We start from the raw sequence: 6,000 nt of genomic DNA, 5'->3' as shown, positions 1-6,000 counted from the left end.
ACGTTAAGACATGCAGCTCCAAGGAGCTACCCAAAATACACCAGGTAGAGGCCCTATAGATCTTTAACCAAGATTTCTAGAGGCCACATGTCTGATGATGTCAGAAGGTCAAGTTTATACCCTCAAAAACATACATGCTAAGCATATACAGCCAAACCTCATAATTCATGAATTCTACATTTGCAAATTTGCCTACTCACTAAAATTTATTTGTAACCCCCAAATCAATATTCACATTGCTTTCACAGTCATTTATAGACATGCACAGAGCAGCGAAAAATTTCAGTCACTTGATTTGCACATTGACAGCTGAGGTCGAACAAGGCAATGCTTTGCCTTCCTCACTTTTTGCATCCTCTAATACTGTAAACAAGTGTCCTTTCAGGTCCATTTAGAGCATATTTTCACATTTTTGTACTTTTTGTTGATGATTTCACTCTTTAAAATGGCCCCCAAGTGTAGCGCTGAAGCGCTGTCTGGTGCTCCTAAGAACAATAAGTCGATGATGTCTCTTACAGAGAAAATATCTGTGTTACTTAAGCTTTGTTTGGGCATGAGTTACAGTGCTGTTGGTGTGGGTACAATGCTAATGAATCAATGATACATGTTAAGTAAGGTGTCTTTTAACAGACTAAGACAAGGTTATATTTTGATCAGTTGGCAAAAATGTTGTGACCAGAGGTTCACAGGAACCTAAGCTTGTATTTCTTTTAGACGCAGTCATTTAGGATTTGCTCATTCAGTATTTGTGGCAGCTTTATAGAGCATAGCTATCATGAATAATGAGTATCCACGGTACCAGGACTGTTGTAAGCCCTGGAGATGCAATAGTGAACAAAATGGACAAAAAGTCCTGCCCTCATGGAGTTTACATTCTAGAAGTGAGAAGAAAACATAAGCGAAATAAATAAGTCACTGATACAGTAATGTTAGAAGATGATAAGCACAATGGAAAAAACAAAGCAGGGAATGGGAGATGGAGAGTATCCTGGGTAGACCCAGCTTTTTGTTGTTACTGTTGTTTTTCTGGGTTTTTTTTTTTCCAAAATGCAGTGATCAATATAGTCCTAACTAAGAATCAAATGATGCTTGAGAATGTTCATGAAAGAGGTGAGGGAGCAAGCTTAGCAACTTCACGGGGAGGGCAGAAAGAATAGCAGTGCACAGGCCTACGGTGGAGGCATTCCTGACGTGTGGTAGAAACCAGGAGGGGCCCATGCACCTGCAGTGAGTCAGTAGGAGATGAGGTCAGGTCAGAGAGGCTGGAAGCGTCAGCTCAGTAAGGCCCAGTAGCCCATTGTAATGAACGGAACTTTCACTCTCCCTGAGAGACTGTAAGCAGGCAAGGTGGAAACAGGAGAGCAATTAGAAAAATATTGCAGAAATCTAGACCTGGAGGGTGGTTACGGTCAGTTATGAGAAGTGGTCAGATTCCGGATATACAGATTCTGAAAGCAGAGCCATTAGGATTTGCTGGTGGATTAGATGTGAGGTTGTGAAAGACATAATGCAGTCAAACATGACTTCAAGGGTTTTGGCCTGAGCAGCTACAAGGATGAAGCTGCCATTAACTGAGATGGAAAAAAGCTGTAGATGGAGCAGGTTTTGGAGGGAATCTCAGGGCTTCAATTGAATTGAGATGTCTATTAAATATCCAAGTAGAGATACAGTATAGGCAACTTGGTATGCAGGACTGTAATTCAGAGAAGTCCAAACTGGTAATAATATACATTTTGAAGTCCTCAGCACACAGATGGAGTTTAGAGACATGAACCTGAACGAGACCACCAAAGAATGAGTGAAGGTAGGGAAGGGAAGAGAAGAGGTTCAGGACTGAAATCCCTGGGTCACTCAATGTTAAGAGATCAGAGAAAAGAGAAGGAATGAGCAAAGCAGATTGAGAAGTAGGGTCTCCTGGAAGCTGAGTGAAGACAGTGCTCTCACAAAGAGAGTGATCAACTGTGTTGTCATGTCCAGACGTCAGGTAGGATAAGGACTGAGAACTGACCGTTGAATTTAGCAACATAACAGTGATGTGCTGTTATGTGCTCTCTGGAGGCGTTGGGGGGAGGGGGGGAGCCCTGCTTTGTAGAGTTTGCTAATCTCCATATTGAAAATACTCATAACTGATTTCAAGCTATTAATGTGATGCCACTGAATGCAGAATATTTTTTAAATTAATTTATTTATTTTTGGCTGCGTTGGGCCTTTATTGCCGCATGCAGGCTTTCTCTAGTTGGGGCGAGTGGGGGCTACTCTTCGTTGCGGTGCACGGGCTTCTCATTGCAGTGGCTTCTCTTGTTGTGGAGCACGGACTCTAGGCGCGCGGGTTTTAGTACTTGTGGCATGCGGGCTCAGTACTTGTGGCTCGTGCGCTCTAGGTGTGCGGGCTTCAGTAGTTGTGGCATGCGGGCTCAGTAGTTGTGGCACACGGGCTCTAGAGCTCAGGCTCAGTAGTTGTGGCACACGGGCTTTGTTGCTCTGCGGCATGTGGGATCTTCCCGGACCAGGGCTCGAACCCATGTCCTCTGCGTTGGTAGGTGGATTCTTAACCACTGCGCCACCAGGGAAGCCCTCGACCCACATTCTTTATTGGGAGCAGCCCAAGCACCTTGCTGGAAGCACCTGGGACCAGAGGAGGATGTCATGGTCTCTGCAGCCCAGACTCATGCTAACTTTTAAAGAGAACATATTCTGACAATGAAAAGGCAAAAGGCACATACCCTATAACCGCAAAAAGTGCAGATCGGAATTAATGCAGCTCTAAGCTAAGGAGCACCAAGAACTGCCAACAGCCTCCAGCAGCTAGGAGAGAGGTATGAAACGGATTCTTCCTCAGAGCCTCTGAAAGGAGCCAACCCTGCTGGCACCTGGATTTTGAACTTCTGGCCTCCAGAACTGTAAGAAAATAAAGTTTTGCTGACTTAAGCCACTGGGTTGTGGTAATTTGTCATGGCAGCCCTAGGAGGCTAGTATAGACTCTTCAGATAAGAGCACTTTTCACAGACACATGAGGGAAGAAGGAAAGCAAAAGAAGATTGATAAGTATGGTCCCTGAAGCTGACTGAAGATGGCATTCCCAGGAAAAGGGGGTGATGCTCTGTCCGCTGCTTCTGCCAAGTCCTGGACATCTGATCTTGGTCCGATCCTGACTGGTTCATTGTTGACTACGAAGTTTACCTCAGAGCTGCTAACTTCTGTTCGGTTTCCTCAGCTTCCTGGTTTGACTGGTTTTTGTTGATGGGAGCAACTGTTTGGGCAGGTTTGATCTATGTAGACAGAGTTCCTGGAATACGTGTCCTCAAATATCAGAGAGTATTGAGTCATTCAGTTGTATACAAGCTGAGGAGCTAAGCTTCCAAGACATGATACTGGTATTTTTGGTCATGACTACTGTTGGTCAAAAGGAACTTCCTCAGTGGCTCCTAGTGGTACCTAAACTTGCCCTGTTAGTTTTGTCTCTATATGCAGGCATCAGATAAAATGCAACTGCTCTAGTAGAATTAAACCATCGCCAGCTATTGACATATCAGCTCTGAGGGAAGCACCTCTCTGGTGATGAATTGTGGAGTGAGAAAGGAGAGAAAATTCTAGAGCCTAAGGAAACTATTTGGGAATGCTGGGTCCTTGCAAAGAATTGAGGAGAGAACTAGAATGGAGTTGATGAGGAATGAGAATACATCATGCTATGTCTATTTCTTTTCGTGTTGGCCCTTCAGGGACGAAAAGGGACCATTTACTAAATTCCATAGAGCCACTTACTGAGGACCTACTAAGGACCTATGAGCTGTGTACCAAAGCTACAAGCATGAAGGGATCCATCTGTCCATCAAAGAAGAAGGCTGACTCCCAGTGCTGGAAGGGAGCATACATTGTTGTGAGTGACAGTAAAGAGAAGATAAATGAAACCGTGTCCCTCAGCTTCTGGTTGGTGATGCTCCCAAGAGTGCAGCAGAGTTTTTAACATGGAGACCTCCAAGAAGTTCTACCAGAAGGAAGCCGTGGACACCAATAACAGACTAAAGAAGATTCACAGGAATCTGGCTGCTCAGAGATCCAAACATAGGTCAGGGACTTGCCAAAGGGGGAAAGCTGTGTCACTGTTACATAGACCACGACCCACCTACATAGGCTTTTGCCATTTCCTGGGGAAGGAGGCTTCTCTCATTTAGAGAAATGACAGAAGCTTGATGGACAGAGGATTGGTGGAATCTTTTGGTTTATGTGGCAAAATGTTATAGGGTCTTTATCAGGCAGAAAATCACAGTGTCTTCCTGAAACCTCCTGGGTTTCACTGCGGGGATGCCTCCGGCCTCCCCTTGGCCTCCCCTCACATTCTGAACAAAAGTTGTGCGTAAAAGAGTTCATTTGGATGGAGAACCCATTGGAGGAAACTTTCTTTGAAGAAAAAGGCAACTGGAGACAGACCCCTTGGAGTCATATATTTTGCTCAGTTTTTCATTATTTGGGGATAAAACTGCTTTTAGGCCTAAAGGACTCGGCTAACTGGTCAATTTTTCAGGAGTGGGCACAGCTTTGAGAGAACAGCTTTTCCCCTCCCAGTCCTCTCCTTCCATCTCAGACAAAAATGTATTCAGAAAATGAAGCCAAGTGAAGCAAAGTTCAGGAGGGGGAGAAAAGTTGACATAATAGCTTCAGTGACTGCAGCTGGCCCAGGGACCAGCGCCTGATAATAACAACTTCAGGCAGAAGAACCTGAGATGAAGAGGATGTTAGTGAGTGAAGCTGAGCCAATCACACAGTGAACTTCTGCAGGAAAATAAAAGAGGGAGTGGGGAATTCATTGTAATGAACTCCTCCTGAAACACTGAGAGTTGGAGAGAATGCATAGGTTATTCAGAGGGTTAAGTTCCAGTTCTGAAAGGTTTCAGAGAGCGTCTTACTCAAAGGAAGCTACAGGAACCTCTGCCGAGTGTACGGAATTGCCACTTTGAAGTCAAGAGAATTTGCTTCCAAGCCTCCTGCAGAAGGATATGTGGACACAGATGGCAGGTTTGCTTTCTGGTTTAGTAAGGAGTAAATTATGTTTGTTTGATTCTCTCACTAGTCTCTGTCCCCTGCTGGTATTTCCCTTGGCAGATAACGATTGCACTGACCAAGCCAAATGCAAGCTATAAATCCAGAGATGCTTTATATCGTATTAACTCCGGTGAGGGGTTAGAAACCCCAACACAAACGTGCCTATCACGATATTGGAGATTCATTGTTGGAAGGGCAGATCAAACCCCAGGGGGGCCTAGTGTGTGGAGCAGAGGCTGAGAACAGGAACTGGCACTGGGGGGCGGGGGGGGGGGTCACTCCAACTTTGCTTTTGGTCCCTCTTCTCAGAGGATGGTGGGCAGACCAGAAAAATCACTGGGGTTGGGGGGGAAGCCAAACAAATAAAGATTCAGTAAGGCCGAAAATGAAGGCCTTTTTAAATAAGCTAATAGGGCTAAGAAGAGACTGCCAGATGCGGCTCACTCCAACCCCATTTTATTGGCAGTGAAGCAAGTCAAATACCAGCTGTGAAGACTAGCCCTTTCTTAGAAGTGACCCTTGTTGAGAAAACATCCTGTGTTTTGCTAAGTGGTCTGTCTCTGAAGAACACTGTAAAATAGAAACTCTAGCTGTGACTTTGGCCAAGGCAGGTGGTCTCACAGCTCATGAGGGGGCTGAGTCCTAAGCATTCAGAGTGCAGCAGAAAATGAAACAGACTAGAGGAGAAAGTGTGGAATTTAATGCATGGGTTTTTGGGGAGACGACCTCTGGGCAGAAGAGATCTCGCTCCCTAAACCTGACCTGGACTAGGCCATCACCTCTAAGCTATTTATACTAAAACTGAATTGGCCTTGGGGATAAGGTGTAAGGTAAATTGGATCCCCCATTGGTCCCTGGTTTTGAACCCAAAGTATTCTCTTGTGGACACAAAGGGGGTATGATGGAGTTGAAAGCATTCATTGAATAATTTCCCTTTGTTTTAAATCCAAGCACAGATTT

At 44.9% G+C, this 6,000-nt stretch overlaps 1 long non-coding RNA gene across 1 annotated transcript in view; it reads left to right on the top strand.

Annotated features, from left to right (window-relative positions):
* The first annotated feature begins 4,875 nt into the window (after positions 1-4,875).
* The window catches only part of LOC132434975 (uncharacterized), a 69,128-nt gene continuing 68,003 nt past the window's right edge, over positions 4,876-6,000 (top strand). The window contains exon 1 of the long non-coding RNA XR_009521465.1: positions 4,876-5,013. This is a non-coding gene — a long non-coding RNA (uncharacterized lncRNA). The remainder of the gene's footprint in view (positions 5,014-6,000) is intronic.

This window comes from Delphinus delphis, chromosome 12, assembly GCF_949987515.2.
Source record: "Delphinus delphis chromosome 12, mDelDel1.2, whole genome shotgun sequence".
In the NCBI taxonomy this organism is placed as follows: domain Eukaryota; kingdom Metazoa; phylum Chordata; class Mammalia; order Artiodactyla; family Delphinidae; genus Delphinus; species Delphinus delphis.
This window is presented reverse-complemented; position numbering and strand designations above follow the sequence as displayed.